This window comes from Poeciliopsis prolifica, unplaced genomic scaffold (genome assembly GCF_027474105.1).
Source record: "Poeciliopsis prolifica strain line A6 unplaced genomic scaffold, Auburn_PproV2 SCAFFOLD034, whole genome shotgun sequence".
Taxonomy (NCBI): Eukaryota; Metazoa; Chordata; class Actinopteri; order Cyprinodontiformes; family Poeciliidae; genus Poeciliopsis; species Poeciliopsis prolifica.
This window is the reverse complement of record NW_026562409.1, coordinates 2,012,364-2,035,073: the sequence shown is the minus strand read 5'-3', so window position 1 is coordinate 2,035,073 and position 22,710 is coordinate 2,012,364. Positions and strand designations below refer to the sequence as shown.

At 43.1% G+C, this 22,710-nt stretch overlaps 1 protein-coding gene across 16 annotated transcripts in view; it reads left to right on the top strand.

The window, feature by feature from the left end:
* rbfox3a (RNA binding fox-1 homolog 3a) overlaps nucleotides 1-22,710 on the top strand; it is a 514,332-nt gene that overhangs the window by 182,950 nt on the left and 308,672 nt on the right. The window lies entirely within an intron of this gene.

The window sequence follows — 22,710 nt, the reverse complement described above, 5'->3', positions numbered from 1 at the left end:
TGAAATAGGTCTGGTGTTATGCCCACAGGCCTTCCTTCCAACATGCATGCTCAATTGTCATGCTAGAAAAGGCGCACGTATTGCCATCATTAAGATAAATGTTCCTCAGAAGCACAAACGTTTCGACAACAGCCCATCCCGAGCGGATAACAACAAAAATGAACACGGAGTCATAACAAAATGGCCATTATCGGGCTGATTACTTCCTCCTTCTGCTTCTCTTCCCTCTGAAAGAAATATTGATGATGAGCCAAAGCCGTGTCTGCCGTCTCGCCCCCGGAGACTTTCATTTTACTGAACTGACCTTCAAAGAAAAGCTGGTGACATGCCAGGATTAGCATAATTAAAGGACAGCGGGTTGTCATCGGTGTCAGAGTTCAGGGGGAGGAATTTGGCTTTAGTAGGCTGAGGAATCTTTTTGCTTTATGCATTTTTTTAATCCTTTAAATTGAGATCTAAATAGTCACTTTCAGAGTGTAAGTAAGCGAGGTCGAATGGCACCTATTGGATGTCATAACGACTCCGGGGAGAATCAATAAGCATCCGAGGTATGATTGATGAAGACCCAGAGCTCCTTGGAAGTATCTCGGTTGCGATCCGCTTATAGTAGGAACATATATTAGCGTGGCTTCTTTAACGAAGGTACAGAAACGAGGCGCGGGTCTCCGGGGAGCGTCGTCTAATTCTTCTCCATTGTACACGGTTGGGCGTGGCGGCGTCCTAGTGGCCCATTCCAGTCACCATCAACTAAGTGCTGTACTCCAGGGCCCCCAGACCTGACTTAATCAGACCAGTTGTACATAAATAGCAGGTCAGCCATATGGTTCCACCAGTTCCTCACTGCTGGAGCTGCATGCAAACCTCCTCCTGTAGGATTTAAAAACAAAATAAAAAATAAAAAGAAGCCGCATTGTACAGTAAAAGAGATATTCACAAAGTCGTGGAAATCTTATATATTTTGCAACTATTATTCCAGATTCAAACATCCCTTAAAGTCCTGCAGATGGAAGCAGAGATGAAGAAGAATCACTTTCTTTGTAAAGCAAACAGATCCACATCCAGACCTGACGACGCGCCGCTGAATAACTCTTAAAATCTGACTGTCTGGTCCGGATGTGGCAAAATCTGACTGGACCAATCATCTTGGAGAAATGTTTAAAAATTAACACCTACAGCTACTAATCCTAAGAGATGTATGGAGGTCAAATGCATTGATTCAAGTTAAATATGTATCAGTTTATTAACTGAAACAATCCATCAGGTCAGTAATGATTCCTGAAACAATCGTCAAAATATTTAGTAATAAATTGTTAACTGGAGCATCATTACTAACCTTCAGCAGATGGTATTTTTTCCACTTGGTTTATGTTACCAAACAAATGTAACCATATTTACTGTGGTTTTAATTACAAAAATAAAACTAGTTAGCATCAGTGCAGAGGGCTAATGTCACTTTCTCTGCATTGGAAGAAGATGAGGGCCATTGACAGATAAGAAAGTTAAAAATCAGAATTCTGAGATTATCGTTAAAATTCTGACCTTTTGTTTCAAAATGTGTTAGCCAGCACTCTGAGGTTAAAATCAAACTTTTGAGAAAAAAGGTCAGAATTCTGACCTTAATCCATAAAAAGGGTCAGAATTGTTTTGTGTCCAGTGGCCCAAATACTCGTCCGAAAGAGAAAAGCTGTTCGCTCTCCAAACCTTTCTTAGGGACTCCGCATCGCGTTTCATGACTCTGGTTTGCACGCATTTTAAACATGCAGATGCGTCAGAAACATGCGTTGCTGCAGGTGCCTCTGGCGGCGGGGCATTTAACATATTCACCAGCCTGTAGGTCAGCACTGAGCCGAACTCACAACATGTAATTTAGTCATCCGATCGCTGCTCCAGGAGCAGCCTGGTAAAGTGGGAAGAAAAGGCAACGCTGCTGCCGGCTGTGTCGCTGAAGGGGAAGGAAATCTATAAATGTTTGCCATACATTGTGTCAGAAGCAGCGTAATTGTAGCCCATTAAATCAGCGGGGTGTCCAGTGAGCCAGCGCTGATGAAACGCCGCTCCGCTGCTGCCTCCACCAGCCGCAGCAGGGTCAGCAGGCTGGGGACCACCGAGATGATTTAAGGCCTGAGTCACTGGTTAATAGTTAATGAGAGTGAGTCGTTCTGGAAGCTTTCCAACTCCGGGCCTGCTCAGGGACAGCCGCCTCGGAGCCACTGTAGGCTGGAACACAGAGGTCTAATCATTTTGTTGAATAAAGTTCTCCTCCTATTCCTCCTCTGCAGATAGCTAAGCACACAATAGGACATAAAACAAACACAAAAGACACACCTACACGCTCCTGTGATTACGCCCCTGCCTAATCTCTCGCCCATGTCCCAGAACCAGATTTACAGCCGCCGCTGTCACCTCTGCAACTTGTTCCGTCTGAATTTTCCTCTCCCGTTGTTCATCATCTTCTCATTTTTCAGGCCTACACGCGCCGCGCCATAACTCAGATACCTTGTCATTCAGCCTTTTCCTGGAGAAAAATACACAGAATGTCTTTTTGGGAAGGTGGGGGAATGAAACACATCTGCTGTCCCCCAACATCCATAAATACAGCTGCAAGAAGTGATAAGTCAAGAGAGAATCAAGGACACATTAGTCTCCGAAGCAAACAGACCTACAGTAGGAAGCCATTATTACTACAGGTTCCTGCTAATGCATAAAGTGGCTATTATCTGAGCGCGGCTGCCACACTTCTCCCTTTGGTTCCGAGGTGTTTATTGGTTTATTAGGATCCACGCTGACTTCACTGTACCAATTTAATGCAATGGAATTGAAATGGAGCGAGATATTAGCGTTGTCTGCAGGAGCACAGAGAACCGTGTCACGTAGCCTGTTAATGTTGTTTCATTATGAGAGCGGATTCAAACGACTGTGTGCCCTGCAGAGGTGACAGTGAATTATAACTGGACAAATTTACACTCTCCAGCGAGAGCCGGGCGCGTGTGCATGTTTGCCTTCGGTAGCGTTCTGCATGCATCTGTGCATGCGGCGCCATGCGAGCAGCCTTTGTGAGGCTGTACGTTTGCTAGCTGGGAGGAAAGACAGAGATTGGCCGAGAGCTGAGGAGAGAGACTCTCCAGGGTTTAGAGAGAATGCTCATTAAGGCCTCCTATAGCACAGCCAGCTCATTCCTCACAGTCCCAGCGGCCGGCTCCACTACGCTCTGCTTCCTCGCTGCATCCTCTCCCCTCTTTATCTGCTCTCCTCTATTTCTGTCTTCGTTTCTTTTCCGTCTCCTTCCCCATCTGTGGCTCACCCGCTTCCCTCCACCTGCCATTTGGAGGCTCAAAAAAGCAGATGTTTTGACTTTTAAGTACACTGCCTGGATGTTCAACACTTTACCAAATTAGAAATTGAGCACAAACAGTCTGGATGAAATTAAGCAAAGCATGTTGCTTGTCTTTCCCGCTTTTTCCCTTTTTCTCCAGCCTAATTGGACAACGGATGTCTTCCCGGTGTCACTTTTATGTGTTGACTTAAACAGAAAGCAGCTGGATGTGAGCGCTGATTGAGATTTATCCGGCAGAATGAGGCAGAGCGGTCTGTGCTCAGCATTTCTGCACATCTCGCGGTCTCTGGTGTCTTTCTGAGCTGTGGAGGTGTTAAACAGGTGGAGCTGTCACTGACGGGAGCAGCGGCGAATCTCCGGAGGCTCACGGCTAACGGAAGCGGTTTTATATTTAACTCACCCATTTGGAGTCTTCCCTCATCAGCTGGTTGCTGCAACCAGAGGTGGAATATTCTCATGTGGAGATTTGTGCAATCTCAAAGTAAAATCCATCGGTTACTTTGAAGAAAGCAAAATATGGAGTCGATTCATTTTCATATTTGGTTATGATTGTGTGTATGAAACCCAAACCACCAGACCACAGACATCATTTTAACAACTGTGACCTTTCTAAGAAATGTTTTGGCAGAATTTCCAAAATAGGTTGACAGTTTATCTAAAAATGGATGAGAAATTTCATCCAAATGAAAAAGAACATTAATTTCAACATCAGAAATGTCTGAAAATCAACAATTTGTAGCTTCCAGTTGAGCAGAAAAAACAAATTGAGTGAAGGATTTTCCCTGAAATGCAAAAGAAACATTCAGGTGAAAGTAAACTGAGATGAAAGGGTAATTGGACAAATATGTTACGTAGAGTTTAACAGAATAATGCACCAACTTTAGCTACATTTTTCAATAAAGCCAAATATGCGTTTATTTAATCTTTATTTCTATGAATGAAGTTCTGGTTACATCAAATCCTTATAATATTCGATATATGACTCAAGAATGACCAGCGACTTTGCTAAGATGTGTTTTTATGTAATTTCCAAGAAAGGTTTTCAGCGAATGAGTGGGTGAATGTTTATTCAGACTCAGACAGTTATTATTATTATTAACTGTCTGAGTTGAACGGAAAAAGGATTTTCTCTGCTGTCCAAACAGAAATATTCAGGTGTGAAAGTGAAATAAGACAAAAAGAATCTCAGCAACTAAATGAGTTTTCAACTGAATTCAAGGAAAACGTTTGAAATGCTTTTGTCTTTTCTGCTTGCACTACATTCAGAGTTCAGTTTTACTTTTCAGTAAAATCATTTAATCGGTTTTAAATGCTATTCAAAAGGGCAGGAAATGAGAAAGGAAAAAAAACAGCTATAAAGCGAATAGTTTATACTTTAGGGAGGGAAACTGATCCAATTACCAAAATAAATCCTTCAATATACAATTTCACCAAGACGTCAAAACTTAACCGATTGTTTAAAACCTAACATTGCTACATATGGCATGAGGAGTTTAGGGCGTGATTAAAAATCAGAGGGACGGTTTGGACAGTTTGGACACGTGCAGAGGAGACGTTGGGAAACGATGCTTTATATGGAGCTGCCGATGAGGAGGAGGAGGAGAGGAAGACCTCAGAGAAGGATCATGGACGGGTTGGTGTGACAGAACAGGATGGTGGGGCTGAGATTCTCCAGAACCGTCCAGCAGATGCAGCCTGTCAGGAAACTGCATCGTCTCCCAGAGCAGTGGTATTTAACTCAGCACTTGTTATGTTTTAAAGTCCAGTGTCTCTAAAAGGTTCCTAAAAGGTTGAAACGAAACAGAAATATCTGCATGGCAGCCAGGATGAAAGTTGCTTGGATTCTTTTAATGCTAGGAAGATTTTTCTTTGTCTTTTCAGTGAAGGTTTGGCAGGATTATCCTTTTGGGAAGATAAAGAAGACGATTCCAGAGGAATATTTCTTGCATCTGCAACAATTTGAACCTTTTATCAGCTTCTACTGGTTGGATTTTGTGTGAATAGATCAAGAGTTCATCCAGCTGATAACCAAAGAGTAAAAACACCTAAAACATTGTTTGGTGAATGAGTCTTTAGATTCTGCACAACATTGTTTCGGCTTATCCTTACTGGTGATTATGCCAAACAGGGCATTCTGGGTAAATACAACCAAAACAAACTGTAAACTTAGCAATAACAGGATAAATTGATTGTTTTTTTTATTTTTTTTCATGAAGACATAAGAGAAATCCTCCAACCACTAAAATCCTACACCACCCCATTATGGTTTACACTCTGTAAAGAAGGAAGTTGCGCTCAGTGTCGTCTTCTGAGGTTTTTGTTCCGTTGCCTTCAGTCAGAATCACAAACACATGTAAGGTTTCCTTCAGTAGATTTTCCACCCAAATGTGAAACGTTTCCCTTCACTTCTCTGCGGTTAAACAGGCCGGTTAATGTTACAGTTTCTCTCTTAATTCTCTGCCTCCTGCAACCCTTTTGTTGCTGCACAAAGAAAGTGGTGCAGAGAGGTGAGTGTTTGCTGTACAGATGAGCGTCGGTGACGTTATCCGTCATGCGGACAGGCAGCCCGCTGTCGGCTTGATTACCGTTGGCCAGCCAAACGCTTGACCCTCAAGCAGCCGAGGCCCCGCTGGTGGCAGCGGTGGGAGCATTATCCACCTCCACCCCTGCCTGTGTGTAATGGTCCCACTATGTGATCGATGGCCTGTGTACCTGTGGAGAGCAGCAGCTACACACACACACACACACACACCCACACACACACACACACACACACACACACACACACACACACACACACACACACACACACACCCCACCACCCCCACCCCCCCACACACACCCACACACACCCACACACACACCCACACACACACACACACACACACACCCACACACACACACACACACACACACACACACACACACACACACACACACACACTTCTGCAAGCAGCCAGCCATCATGAAGGCCTGGAAACACACGGCGCTCCTCAGGAAACACCTCCAAGTCTCGCCCTGACGCATGAATCCATTACACCGGCAGGACGACATGTTCGGTATATTTATCATCTTGTTCGCATACTCTGCAGTCAGCAATAGAAAAAAATAAAAACAAATCAGATGATCTCATTTACAACACTGGCTGGGTTCATTTAACGGCACATGGCGACTGAGAGAACTCCTTTCCATCAAATGTTGAGGATTACTCTGCAAGAAAATCGCTTTACTTGTTTATTGGTCTTAAAACAAATAAAACACCAAAGATTTGTTTAAAATCTGAGAAAATGTTGGGATGAATCACATGAAGACCAGGAAACAGCAGACGGGTCGGGGAGAAATCGAGCTCCAAGGCTTCCTGTGATTTGATCTTTTGCTCTCAAAAGAGGAAACTAATTTCAAAATAGTTTGGATTGTGAGTAAATTTAAATGAAAGAAAACTAACTCAGCACAGCCTGGTTAAGTTGAAGAAAGTTCGATTGACCTAAATATACGAAAATCCAGAAAAAATGTTATTTATCAGAATGGCCTACTCAAAGTCCAGACCTGAATCCAACTAAGAATCAGTGGTAAGACTTGATTTGCTCTGAGGAGCTTTCCATCCAGTCCGACTGAACTTGAGCTACTTTTTTTTAAGTTTTAGAAAAAACGTTTAATTAGTCCGATTATTGACATGAAGGGACTGAATGCAGATGCCTGCCACACTTCTAAGATCTTTTAGTAAAAAGTTTTAAAGCATCTTTATTTTGTGTTGGCATGACAACACAAATATCAGAGATTTACTGCGCAATTAAAAATATAAGACAGAATGTTAATAATGGATTTAGCCAGAAATCCCCAGCTTCAGCATTCAGAGCTTTGAAGAATGAGCCATTTGTGAATTATTTAACAGAAATGACTCAAAAGGTTCCAGCCAGCAAAAAAAAAAATCTAAACTCCAGTCCAACACCAGAAAAACACACATTTGTCCAGATGAAAATACATTTTTGCCCACTTGCAGATTTATTCTGTTTTTTCTTTTTTGCCACCAGTAAACAAATTTGAAAAAAAGCAAATTATAAAGATAACATGGAAGAAAAGCTGTCCAAATCAGTGTGGTGCAATGGAAATCTCTTGTTAAATCTGAAAGTAACTGGCTTAAAATACAAAATTTCACCAAACTGAGCTCAGTTGATTATTACCTGACTTGAAAATATAATAAATAATTTAAATCTTTGGCACCTGGATGTCCTCAAAACAGAGACACATCATCCAAAAAACGTCTAAAAAATATTACAAAAACAAAATCTGTCTAAGACTGTAGGGGTCAAGAGAGCCACGTTGTAAGTCTCTCCTCTAGTATAATTTGAGGATATGATTTATGGAGGATCTTAAAGTGGGACATAATCAACAAGTAGAAAAAGTTCAGACCATTTCCTCATTCAGAATCCGTTCTAACGTATCAAAACTCCAGATCTTCTGGTTGGGATCGATTAATCAATCAATAATCAGAATAATCGGTTACTAAAATAACCGTTAGTTGCATCCCTAATATTTTTCTACTTGTATAAACAGGACTATATTATAAAACAGGACTATATTTCCTCCTGTTGCACCTGATTTCTCCCACTGTGGATCAGGAAAGGTTCATTTTCTGGTCTCCATAAAGTGTAGATAGAAGTCCTTGAATAAGAAGTTTTGCTCTGTTTGTCTATAAAATGCTTTAGTTTCAGAAAGAGCAGTTTGAAGTTGCTTCGTCAACTAGATTTAGGAAATTCACCTTCACAGGACACGGTCGCTTTTGGCTTTCTACTCTTAAAGTTTTATCTTTAATATTTCTTCAGCTACTTTAGCATCCAGTTTGTGTTCACCAGAACATTTTAATTGGAAATAAAATAAAAAAGCGTTTCGTATAGACAAAAAGTGTAAATCCAGCCAACATGAGGCAGAAATTAGAAACGGCAGCAAAACAATGTTTTTATTGCTGAGCAGGTAAGTTTATTTTATCCCCTTAACAATCACCAGTTAATACAGTTATGGAAAAAGCAAAAAAGCTTCACACCATCCAGAAGATTGTTGCAGTAATGTGTGACGATCGCTTGCATAACTCGACTTTTCTGCTTTGTGAACGTTTCTGCTGCTTTGTTGGACGGCGCGTCCCGGCATCGCTTGTTCCTACATGAGATCAGCAACAAAAGCTCGTATTTAACGCATTTAAATTTCTTTAGTTGTGCTTCCCACACTTTCTGTCCTTTCGGCTCTCATTTGTATTCGTCGACACATAAAAAGGATTCTTGTGATGATGCTTTATGTTTATCACAGCTCGGCGGGGAAAAGTGAAGTCCTGCTTGTGATGCCGCTTCTGTGGCGCATTGTTTTCCTCTCGCAACGCAGACCTCCGCTCGCTGTTCCATCCTGTTCCTGTCTGTCTCCTCTATAAACAAAATCCATCTCACTTGATCTTTTCAAAACTCTCCATTTGTCCTTTGGAGAGCCAAGGTTACCGTGTCCATCGCTCCCTGCTGCCGCAGCAGAGATCTGTCAACAAACTTCTGAGGACTTTCTCACTTGGCAAACTTGAAGAGGAGCGGGGGCGTCCCAGGAGGTAATCAGGCTCCTCCTGCTACCGGTATCTTTAAACAGAATAGATAAAGGAGGAGCGGGTCATGCAGGAGAGCGCAGGTACTCGGCAGGAAAAGTTCAGCGTATTGATGTGCTGCAAAGGGCCAGTGCTTCTCAAAGAGGGAAGCCTCAGACCGCAGGCGTGATACCTGCACAGGTAGCCCAAAGGGAGCCGCGCTGGCGCCCAGAGAAATTGACTTGCTGGGGGGAAAAAATGATTACCTCCTTCTGTCTCTCTTCTCCTTTTCTACAAAACCTTCTTTCACTCCTCAACTTTTAAGAAGGAGATGAAGAAACGTGGATAAATGACTGGAGACTAATGATCCACAGGTGCCTCAGACTTGGCCTGAAAGTGGAGAAGAGCTTTGATGATGGAGCAATGCGGCTGATGGATAAAAGTTTCATCCTCTCCCCCCACCCAACCCTGCTGAACACACACACACACACAGACACACGCACACACACACACACACACACGCACTCACACACACACACACACACAGACACACACACACACCCACACACGCACACACACACAGACACACACGCACACACACACAGACACACACGCACACACACACAGACACACACACACAGACACACACACAGACACACACCCACACACGCACACCCCCCCCACACACACACACGCACACACACACACACACACGCACTCACACACACACGCACGCACACACGCACTCACACACGCACACACACACGCACTCACACACGCACACACACACATACACACACACACACACACACACACACAGCCACACACACACGCACACACATGCACACACACACACACGCACTCACACGCACACACACACACACGCACTCACACACACGCACTCACACACACACACGCACTCACACGCACACACACACACACGCACTCACACACACGCACTCACACACACAACGCACTCACACGCACACACGCACACACGCACTCACACACACGCACGCACACACACACACGCACACACGCACACACACGCACACACACACACACGCACTCACACACACGCACTCACACACACACACACACACACACACACACTCTGCTGTTATTGCTATGGTAACCCATTGTTATTATGCCTCATCTTTGCCACACAGCTCAGCTGGCGGTAGAGGAACCCGCCATGAATCGAGTTCGTCTTGCCTCGCCGCTCCGTCTTTCTCTCCTTTCTGCTCTTTTTCCATTCATCACATAAAGGAACATGTTCTGTTGCCGTCTGAAGTTTACATGGCTGTAAATGTTTCATTGATTCAGGGAGTTTAAAGGTTTGAACTGTTATTTCTCCAGGGTGGAATGATTATGCTACTGCGGTAATGTATAAAAACAAGAGTTGGGGACACATAAGGGAATTATTTCTACATACTCTGTAATATTTTGTTAAACATCACCTATAAGATTTTTGTATGCGTTTCCATATTTGAACAGAATTAACTTTGGTTGCAAGTTTTAAAACTGGATGTAGCCAGAATCTCACTCACAGCAACTTTTTCTTAAAATAACTGTTGGTTTGAAGTGATGCACCAGTAACAGCCCCCCAGCATGATGCTACCACTACCATGCTTGACAATAGGTATAATGTTCTTTGGCTTGAATGTGTCCCTGACAAAAAACAAAAGACTCACATGGTTGGAGACTGAAGTTTGTAGGTGGACCAGAGTTCGCTTGTGCGTTCACACCTCCCAAAACTAACTGGACTTTCCAGAAAAACAAACCAGAGTTGGATTAAAGCAGTCTAAATAGGACTGGGATGAAAGCAGAATTGGATAAAATATTTATTATTTTGGACTTAAAGGTTCACTTCAAAGAACAGAGAGAGAAGAAAGTTCAAACCACCATCAATCACAAAAGGCGAGGACTATAGATATCAAAGACTACAGTCTTTGATATCTATAGTCTGACATACATTTAAAGTGGAGCAGCAAAAGCAAAGGAGGTGGATTAGCAGCGTTCGCCAACAACTCTTCCAGGACTTGCAGTAAATATTGTCTCTGCTGCGTGGAAATGATCTCCATCCGTACCGACTCACTGTAGATACGTGGATAGTCGAAGACCTTTAATTTCTCTGTGGGATTAATAAAGTATTTTTGAATCGAACTGATTTAACAGGAAACTTAATTTCTAACTAAAAGTCACAGTGTTAGCCAAAACCAATGGCATTCAAATTATTCAAGTCTCTACTTCCTCCATCTGCACTTGATTTTCACTTCAGTGAAACAGTTGTGTTTTTAAAGCTCAGAGTGAATTCATCTGCATTATTTTGTAAATTGCTTCTCCGAGTTCTCAAAGGGTAGAAAGCGGTTGAACTGTGACAAAATGTGACTGTTTCCCAGCCCTTTTCCCCCGTCCTCTCGATTCCTCACTTTCTCATCTGAGCACAATTTGATTTGACTTGATTTGATTTGAGCCCTGCCACTTTCAGTTTGAATAAGGTAACCAAGAGTTATTTGCTCCGAGAGACAAGGCCCTTGCTGGACGGAAAGGTTTGATGAATTTTCACGCTGCTTAAAAATTCAAACTTTGCTCTATTCAAATGTAACGCATGACGACAAAGAACCTGTATTTGATGAGGTGTGTGAGATGTAAATGTCGAATGGAGCCTCTCCACTTATCTGCCCCGCCAAGGAAGGTGCCCGGCAACGCAATTATCCGATCTGAATTGATTCAAAGCGTGCTTCTTTATGCGAGTGAGTGCTGCTCCATTGCTTTGACGGGGGGAGCTGTACTGCCACGTCCCCTGGGGGGAGATCTGTGGATCAGATAGACAGAGCATGCTGGGAGATGTGCACCGCAAATTCTCAGCTGAGATGTAAGGTTATTTTTCTGGGCATCCATTTTTTTTTTCCCCTGCAAGGAGGAACACTTCAATCCCAGATTCTGGCTTCAGTCGGGCTAAATGTGTTCCTGAGTTTATAGGCAGCCCCAAAAAATCCACTTTACTTGAATTCCTTTTCTTGCTGAATTTATTTTAAAAAGATATGCAACATCCTTTTTCTATTTTATTCTGCCTACCAGCCTCTCTTAATTTAGCCTTTGCACTTAGATTCTTGAAGTGTTTGATATTTTTCAGTTGTTGGAAATAAGTCCACTCTGAGCGAGCGGCAACCTGATGTTAAGCATGTAAATGTATGAAAATGTTAAAAAGCCAGATTGCAACCGTGGCTAAAGGGACCTAAACCTGTAAATGTCAGTATATGGAACGTGTTGCAAACAAAAGAAACAGCAGATGGTTTGGAGAACAACAACCTTTATATCTATATTGGGACACTCCTGGTTGCCATGAATAAAAACAGGTTAAGTTTATATAACCCGGTTTCTAATAACGTTCTGACCCTCTCGGTCCACTATTTTAAATTTAACACGAGTAGACATAAATCGGGGAACGACTTCTAATCTAAAACATAAATCTTGAGCAGCTCCAGTACTCTCATCAGACGATGCACTCCTCCACTCTCTTGCAACGTGGAACGGCAATAAAATGATGCATAAAATCTGACTGAACGTTGATGGTCTTCGGTGGAGAATAATAGAGCTGCTGTGTATTAAAAAAAACAAACGTTATCAAGGTGGAAATATTAAAAAATATTAAGTTTTAAAATATATCTGTCACTTCTGATGACTTCCTCTCTTGAGTATTACATGTATAAATCAGTGTTAATCAAACTAGGTCATACCGTCAGTTTTACTTTGATTTTCAAGCCTCATGACGTACAGGTATCTTCATCGGCGCACACAAAGTGTTTGCATAGTGTTAAATGCAATTTAGTTCAGTTTTTATCAGGTCTATGCTGTTACGTTTTAGTCCCAGTCATGTAAATAATGTTACTTTTGCATATATGTGCAGTTGACTTACATATAGAGCAAAAAGCTGCTGCAGTCATGTCCAAAAACTCCTTACCCGGTAATCTAATTATGTTACAGTGGAAAATGCACAGGAAGCCAATACTGGAGCAATATTGACCCAAGATGGCTTACTGTGGCATTGGTATGCAAGGCAGATAGGCACTAGTGTGATGGGTGAATAAGAAAGCAATACGCTCTCCGTAATGTGTGAATCCTGTTTCCAACATGCATGAAGCTCCACTGGAAGATAATTCAGCTTTTTTATTGTGGCTGCAGTTTTTCAGTGTTATTGAGGATTTGAAGCAGAGATTAGCACATCAGGCTAATGTCAAGCCAACAACCCCGTCAGCTCAGCATGGAAACATGGAGGTGTAGTCTTTTACTTCTTTGCTTCTTAGACATTTTAAAACAATCGTCAGTAAACTCTCACATTTTGAACCTTTTCAGTTTTCTGTGTTTTCTTACAAAGACATAAGAGGTTGTTTCAAGTCAATAACTTCTTAATAGTTGATGAAAAAGTTAACGATTCACCGGCAGACTATGTCACTTATAACATGGGAAAAATGTCTTGAAGAGTGAAATGATCTGCCATTTGAACTAGAACTTTTTGTTATCAATATTAAGGAATTATTGACTTGAAGCAAGCTCCTACAGCTTACTGAAAAGTTACTTGTAAATTAATTTGATCATATTTCAAATGTATGAAGATATATGAACTAGAAACTAGACCAAAAATACTTTGTGACAGGGGCCCACTGTAGCTGTCACACCATTTTTCATAGCTATTCCTTTTCTCTATTTTTAGTTTTAGTATCTAGGACATGAAAAATATGCATCTGGTCTATTTAGAGTCCATCTAATTGGCCAAGCATTTATCGATATCCAGGTGATCATTTCATGATGGTTTGCTATTAAACATACAAGCAGTGAGTTGTATTTTTGATGCTGCACAAACTCCGATTTGTGACTCAAGCACATTCAAGTTTTTCTGCCTCATTGTTGGTCAAAATGTTACGAATGTCTATAAGAAGGAAGACGATCTCAGAGACAGGGTTTCCATGGGTGAGAAAGGACAAGTCGTGGTCAGAAACGACACAACGATCGGTAGCAGAATGCTTGTGCCTTCTGGTTGCCTTCTGTGCTGATGGACCCATGCAGACTTTTCTGCGCAATCAGTCTGGATAATGTTCATATGTGGCGTAGTTTGTCTGTCGCTGCTCTATTAGGGAGCACCTTCCCCACCTGTCACTGAGTCTGCATAGTGCCACTCTCCTCAGCATCTCTCTGCAGCCATTAGGACTGCAATCAGCACAAATTATCATTTAGCTAAATGAAACAGGAATATCCGCGCTGAAATGTAAAATCATAAACAGCAGATGTTAAACAGCAGTCGCATTTCTATCAGGAGCGGCGTGAGGATTCATACAGTCGCTTCCTTCATGTACGTTTTGCAGCTCATGGTCCAGTGCATGCTTTGCCTATAGCCTGTCGGGGGGCAAGCTAAGTTTAAACTCTTTGTGCATGTGTGTTTGGGGGAATGCGTGTGAATGAGGCTGCACAGGCTTGCGTTTGTCACTGCGTTTTAGCTCTAAACCGAGCTGCTCACTGCCTGCCTGTCTCCTGCCCTCCTTCCACCCACCCAAGAGGGTCATTCAGCCCCTCTTTCAGCCTCTAATCCCGTCTGTCCGGAGGAGATAGAGGGGAGCGGACGGCCGCAGCACACCCGGGGCACCGCAAACACAATCACCAGCCTTTCACAGACACTTAACGGGGCTTTGCGCTTGTTCAACAAGGCAAAACGCGGCAGGAGGGATCAATTTAATACAAGGCCCGACTCAAATGGAAAGAGGGTAAATAAATAAGCAATGACAGCAAGGACTGCTGCACAATTTGTGTAGTGGCTGTCCACTTTCCTCTCTGTGGCTCGTCGGTGTAGCATCTATATGCTTCTATTTCCTCCCTCAGCGGCAGATGGGGATGAGCTGAGGAGGAGCAACCCTGGCCCCTCTCTCATCAGGCTGTGTTATTTTAATAAATCACTTCTGCCATTGCTTGCTACATTAATTCCCCGGGCCCAGAGGGCTGTGTTGCCACTAGCAGCGATCTGCATGAGGCGCTAAATGATGTGGGGGATCCCCTGGTGAGAGAACAGAGGCTCTGTGAATCTTCCCTCCATCGCTGCCTTGTCTGCCTGCCTCTCACCCTGGGCCAACCCTGTTCTCAGCAGACATCATAATCAGGAAGGACCCGGCGCCTTGTCATGCACCACATACCATTGAGACCTGCACACAAAGGAAAGCCTAACTTTGCAGAAACTTCCCATTGCATAGCTCTGTAAAAGCCCTCACTCACACACTTCATCACACTCCCGTTTTTTGCAGTTGTTTGTTCTCTCCTGGGGCGTTGTTCCTTCCTCGTGTAATCCAAAGACAATAAGTCTCCCAGCAGTTTAACCTACATCTTTCGCTGAAGCTTTGTCTCTTCAGATGAAATTCCTTGGAATGGTTTTTTACGGAGATGATTGTTACATTCAGAATGAGAAATGTTTCAGCAGGTGGCAACGTACATAAATGCAGCTGCTTGACTGAATCCAGCGCAGTGTGACTGCAGATGCAGGTGGTGCGAGTAGCAGTCACCAAAGTTGTAACAGTGCTGGAGGAGATTGGGATGAATGAGTTTCTCCGGGGGTGGGGGAGCTTCCAGATGCCGCCATTTCCCTTTTTTACATCCAATCTCCGGCTTGCAGTGTTTTTCCCTTTTCTTTCTACATCATAACTCCTTAGACAGAGGTGAGGTTGCCATTGGTATGCACAGACACCACTGGCAGATTCACCACCACGAATACCGCTGGGAGATTATACTCTTCCTGCTCCACGCAGCAGGGATTCGGCCACCGTAAATAGAGCGCTTGGGAGTGTGCGGTGTGCCCGGAATGACAGAGCACTGCAGTGGCTGAACATGCCAGCCAGACGCAGGAGTGCAAACTCAAGGACTGCTGCAAATACAGTAATCTCTCTTGCTTTCGTTTGTGGGTTTTATCTTTTTCCTACGGGGACTCAGAAATTGTCGCAGCTCAGATCTATCTGGCTTATTGTCATTGCGCGATGGGCAATGGTTAAGGCATGTGGGACATGAGTTACAAACAAATCAGTTGGAGTTTGGAAGAAAAAATGTCACCCGAAATGGCACAAAATAAAAGCTGTTCTCTCAGGGACTCCATTTTCTGTGCCGGGTCATTTATAAAGCTGCCCAAACAAGACAAGAAGTCAGACTTAATAGTTTTGAGAAGCAGGAATACTGCCATTTGTTTAGACTTTAACAATAAATTGTTAATGAATAATTCACTACAGTTAGTCATAGAGAAAAATAAAGTGCATCTCTTTTTCAGTTTGAAGGTTCTACATATCAGAACATAAAAAGAATCTGAACTTTAACCTGGTCAACAATTATTTATATATAATTACTGCAGGAATGAACAAATGCAACAGACTCCATACTGTCATTATTTATTAAAGATGTCTGTGTAAAAGATAAGTTTATGCTCTAAGTTGACAGAACATTATTTACCAGTAACTCTCTGTAATGTTTCTGACTTCTTTAAGTGTCTGTCGGCTTGATGTGTTTGCTTTAGTTCATTAAAGATTGCAGACGTCCGTTTCTCCACACTTGAGGTGAAGAATAGACTCAGTTTTAATCAAAATTTGCAGCATTTTTTACATTTCAGCTGCACTGTGTGCAACAAACCAAACGTTTTGAGCAGTCTGTTCCCCTCCTCGCCTGTGATGGCGCTTTTTTCTTCCAAACAATAATCATGGCAAAAAGCGATTGGATTTTTAACCGGCCGGCTGGTTAGGATCTCAAAAGCTCAAATTATACCTGAACTACGACCCCAAATCCCAGAAAACATCAGAAGGAGGTTTGATGGATGCAGCATCGTATCCCAGACTCCATCGTGTTTCTGTTTGGTTTTCCAAGCAGACAAAGCATCTTTTCAAAAGATGTCATCTAAGACAAGATGATAATATCGTCTCTTCTGATTATGGAAGTTGAGATATTATCGTGTCGTGATGGATATGGGTCTTCAGTCAGAGACCTCTCCAGAATCATTGCAATACTGACTGCTACTGGAGCTCCTTCCTCTCTGCAGTATCACAATCTAATAAAAATACCTGAATAATAAGAATAATTTAATTCTCCTTTATTGAAATAAACTTAATTTAATTGAAACAGGGAGGGTGTACTTAGTTCTACACAAACCTTTTTGGTTTACGTTTTGTTTAATAAATGATGACGATGTGAAACCAGCTGTGCTTTTCGAGAACTGAGTTTGTATTTGAATAATTTCTGAACCTTTTAAACCAAATAGTTGTTATATCCTGATGCCTAAAACTCTATAATTGACAGTGGAGGAGCTTTCTTCTTATCATGGCTACAGCTGTGTTAAAAAGAAGAAATACTTCCATTTACTCAAACAATAAAGACTTTCCTAATAAATAATTCACCACATATTTGTAAGAAATCTTCAAACGAAGGTAGGAGCCGCCGTTCGGCTTCCAGATGATAACAGAAGAGGAAAGCCAGAGATTTGAAGGCTCCCAGAATGAGAAATCAGACATAAAAACCGACGTCTAGGGATGTATTTTAAACAACTCTAACTTTCTCTTGCTCTGCTTTGCTATGACAAACGGTGGAAACACCAACACAGTGAAATTTGAGATTGCGCCGACGTGTCGCAGCAACTGTTGCGCCTTATTGGATAATTATTGCAGCCAAACTTTCTCAGACAGTTTCCAGGTTTTAAAGTTGGACGTGCTTTGTCATCACAATAGTTTCCCTGCATCTTCGTCCTGCACATATTGATTCGTCTTACATGCTCTGACCCATTAAAACTGCATCTGCGCGTTTGCCTTAACATGGGCATGGAGGGCTGTCTTAATTAATAAGCAGGCATCCACCAAACTAATCTGCCTGTGTTGTGAAGGCTGTCCTTTCCATTAAGTGGGACTCACGTTATCTCCTAATCAAATTAGTCACTTAATTGTGGCCCTCCCTTGATGGATCGCATGAAAAAGGGAACGGCATGTTTGCTGGAGGGGGGGTGATGTGCGTGAAGATGGAACTCGGCTGCTTCATTACGATATGAAATTTTTTAATAACCAACGCGTTCACTGTCATCGTCTGGCTTTGAACTTTGGCGCAGGGTGAAGTTGGATGTGACATTTTATGCGCTCTCACAGCTGAGTGTGGAGCTGCCGTGTTAGGCTAAGTGCCTAGCCCAAGGCTCGACCAAACTGCCCAACAGGGGATTGACCCTTGTCATCCGCTGATCACTGGCTTCCTTAATCACTTCCACATCGTCTGTGAGGCCTGATCTTCGGCCAGACGATCTGTCTCCCTTCATGTCATGATGGAGAGAGAAACTTAGGTCTGAAAACTCATCCTCTGGATTCTGGACCAGACCTGAGTGGAGACAGCGACCCACACTTTCCTCAAATCAACGTTTGTGCAGCAAAAATGTTTGTTTGTGCCGCTACCATTTTAAAAATGTTAATAAATGTTTCGAGAAGGTCATCAAAGGTCAATCAACCACCTCAAAATTTACAGAAACAAACAAAATTTGGTGCCAATCAACTCTGCTACTTTGGTGCAACATTTTTTTCTCTTTCTGCAGTTGGAAATTATAAGATTTTAAAAACAAAAAAAGTTTCCACAGGTCACCAGAGATCAGCTTGTCCTCCAGCTCCCCACCAGAACAAATTCAAACAAAAATATCAGCTGCACAAACCAGAAAAACATTTTAAAAAAAAACTAAAATAAAAATTTAGTTTGATTTTGTTCATGTTGGAGTGTGGAGCTGCCGTGTTAGGCTAAGTGCCTAGCCCAAGGCTCGACCAAACAGCCCAACAGGGGATTGACCCTTGTCATCCGCTGATCACTGGCTTCCTTAATCACTTCCACATCGTCTGTGAGGCCTGATCTTCGGCCAGACGATCTGTCTCCCTTCATGTCATGATGGAGAGAGAAACTTAGGTCTGAAAACTCATCCTCTGGATTCTGGACCAGACCTGAGTGGAGACAGCGACCCACACTTTCCTCAAATCAACGTTTGTGCAGCAAAAATGTTTGTTTGTGCCGCTACCATTTTAAAAATGTTAATAAATGTTTCGAGAAGGTCATCAAAGGTCAATCAACCACCTCAAAATTTACAGAAACAAACAAAATTTGGTGCCAATCAACTCTGCTACTTTGGTGCAACATTTTTTTCTCTTTCTGCAGTTGGAAATTATAAGATTTTAAAAAAAAAAAAGTTTCCACAGGTCACCAGAGATCAGCTTGTCCTCCAGCTCCCCACCAGAACAAATTCAAACAAAAATATCAGCTGCACAAACCAGAAAAACATTAAAAAAAAAAACTAAAATAAAAATTTAGTTTGATTTTGTTCATGTTGGAGTGAGGAGATGTTGACCTCTGGAAACTTTTCTGAAAAAATCTTAAAAATTATAGCTGCAGAAATGAAAACTTTTTTGCACAAATGTAACACAGCCGCTTCGCACCACACTTGGTTTGACTTTGTAAATGTTTGGGAGCTGATTGACCCTTGACCTCTTGAAACATTTATTATTGTCTTCAGAATGATTCTGCAAGCGAAAACCAGCTTCCCGCTTTTACAAAATGGCTCACATTTTGAGTCAATCAACTGTACGTATGTTGGTCAATGCTTTTTCATTATGGTTCTAAAGCAACTCAATGTAACGACGATGATGTCAAAAACAAAAAATTCTTCCATTTATTTTCACTTAAACAAAAAACACTTTCCTAATAACCAACTCACCACATATTTGTAAGGAATCTTCTAAACGAAGGTAAGAGAAGTTGTCCTGCTCCCAGAATGAGACGCCAGACAAAAACCACCATCTTGGGATTCGTTTCAACCAGCTGAGGTAAGTAGGTAGGCGGTAGGCCGCAGGGGCCGGCGTCCTCCAGGGCAGGGGTCCTGACGAATGGGTGGCTGCTTGGTCGTTTGTCCTGCTGATTGAGTTTTATCCCTTGCCCTTTCACTGCAGCCAGACAATAAACAGAACCACATCCAAGCGTGACAGGCTAACCTAACGGTAATAGAATACTCCTGATGGTGTGGCCCGAGCCGGAGTCCACGGTGTGCGGGGACGGCCCGAGTTCGATGGCGGTGGGAGTGCTGGGAGGGGGCGCGGTGGCGGCGGCGCCGGCTCACACTGTTGATGTCAGGCGGGAGCAAGGACAAAGAGGGCAACTTGATGGCTTAATGGGTGGTTTGATGGCTTCATAGGGTGAAATTGAACTTGTTGAGGGCAACCAAACAGATGAAACAGGCCAGACGGGGCATTATACAGAAAGAGAAATTAGCTGCATGCTCGGCGCACGGCTGGCCTGGATATTTGCGCTTTATTGGAATCCTTGAGCTGTTTGAAGCTGGCATTGTCTCACCGAGTCTCTCCTTCACGCAGAGAATGATTTATCTTGAATGCTGTGACACTGCGCTGCCTATACAGCAAAGAAAATAAACACAATCAAACTGAGCAAACTGTCAAAAGAGATTTAGATGATGTTGTTATGACGCTGACATGAACGTGGCTGTTTTCTGGCAGATAATCCTCACAAAGAGAATCCTCCGGGCTACATGCACCCGCGCAGGCAACACTCCTGCCTGTTTGTTTCTGCAGCACCTCTCCCTGCAGTTTGTCATGTCTGACTGGGGCTTTAATTAGGCCTGCGAATTGAAGCGGCAGCAGCAGGCCTGGGAGCCCTCTGTCCACGGCTCAGCCGTCCTCCACGGCGTCTCCTCGGAGGACCTCTCTGCTCTGTGTGGTTAAGATAATGGAGGCTCGCTCAGAAGATGTTAATTGAGGGGAGATAAAGTGCAGTAGTGGCTGCAGGGATGCAGCGTGTGGGGGTGGAGGGAGACGGGAGGGAGGGTTACCTGATTAGAGGCTTAGGTGTTTGACTTGCAGCTCTCTGTTTGATGACGATAGATTTTTTAAAGTACGGAGGATGGAGCGAACAGGAGCGTGCATCAAAAAAAGCAGAAATCTAAGACCGTTATTAAAGTTTCCCCCAAGGCGTTTGTGTTGGCTCATTTCTAGACCCAATAAGTTGATATACTTTCTCCTCTTAGCAGCTCACAGCGGAATTTAAAAAGTTGGATTTCATGTAGCCTTTTAAAGGGCATCCAAGCGTCTTTAAAAAGGCTTAAATTCATGTAGCTAAAATTAAGGCCATAACCCCCCATAATTCTGGTTTCAGGAAGAGCACAGCTGCAGAGATGGGGGTTTGCTGTCAGTCTGCCTTTTCATGAAAACACTGAAAAAACAACAAGCTCATGAAAGCACACGCAGGGTCAGTGCAACCCCACGGGGACCGCGCACACGGAAAAATGTTCACGCAGGATCCACTCTACCTTCTGTTGACTGTTAAAATGTATTGCCTTCATTTTTTTAAAGTAAGTTAACCTTTAATATGTTTAGCACACATCTTAATTTATGTCTTCACAGGATTATTTAATCTTATATGTTCAATGTATATGTTTCTTGCAGAACTTTTCTGTCAGGCCCGCCAAAAGTTTTGCGTCGCGACGGTCAATGCTACCAGTAACTCACTGTTAGGAAACCTTTTCTGGTTAGCTTGCTTTTTTGCATCTATCATGGGAAAGTGGAAATTCATTACCAGTTGGCCGGTCAAAGTTGGTACCTTTTAGTCCTTGAATTTCTTTCATAGACTTTTAAAGAAAAATATCTTTAAAAGTCTCAATTTCGAGTTCCTGCTGCTGATCTGCTGTTGCTCTCCCTGTGATAAATGGAGGCAAAATTGACTTTAGACTTAAGGGTCACGAAAACAGCTGAAGGGACAGAAGTTACTATATTGATGGCATTAAGTTTGGAGGAAAGAAAACTGAAGGAGAGGAAAAAGTCGACCCAGGAGAGGATAAATGGTTGAGGTTGTTGGTAATTGACTAACATACACAATTTTATCGCCTGTTGGTTGGACAAAATTTCTGACATGGCTCTTAAATTCCATCATAATGGTGTTAAAATGATGTTTGAGTCAGTGACATCTGCAGCAGCCCAGTTTTAGGGGCGAGAAAGGGACGCAGAGAAAGGGAAGCAAATTGACTTTGGATATAAGGGTGACAGAAACAGCTGAAGTGACAGAAGTTACATTATTAGTGGCATATGTCTGGAGTCCAGAAAAGCTAAAAACGAGAGGAAACAGTCGCTCCGTCCGTCAACCCAGGAGGAGAAGAACGGGTAAAAGGAGGCAAGGACAAGGAACAAACTATCCCAAAACAGCGCCAGCAGCCTCAATAATTGCCTGAATGCCAGTGGGATTGCTTTCATTCAATCAGAGCATTCTCTCTCGCTGTACGCTGAGGGTGGAGATGAAGTTTTGGGAGCTGGGAGGTTGGGCAGAACGGCGCGGCGTGGGCGTGCGGGAGATCCGGTAGTGCCCTTCCTCTCTCCCTCTCTGGGTAACGTACGGCTCTGAGGGCGATCGCGCCCCGGCAGCCTCCAATCTCTGGCATCAATGTGAGCAGCCGAGAGTGAGAAAAACTGTGTGTGTGTGTGAGAACAGAGTGAGGCGGCGATAAGGAGGTAGGTGGACCACAGATCCGACTTATAACAAGTGACTGTGAGTCCAAGTGCGTCCCCGCATATTTTTTTCTGTTTTGAATTCCCCAAAAAGCGTCTCACCTCCCTGGTTTTCCTCACCAGCTCCTACTGACACACACATTGCTCGAGGATTCCTTTATTTCTTTATTTGGGCTCCTGTTGGTGCACGCATTAGATGCTCAGCTCCCTCCTCCTCCCTGTTCTTCTTCTCCTCCTCCTCCTTGTCCTGCTCTTCTCTCCTCCTCCTCCTTTCCGCTCTCGCT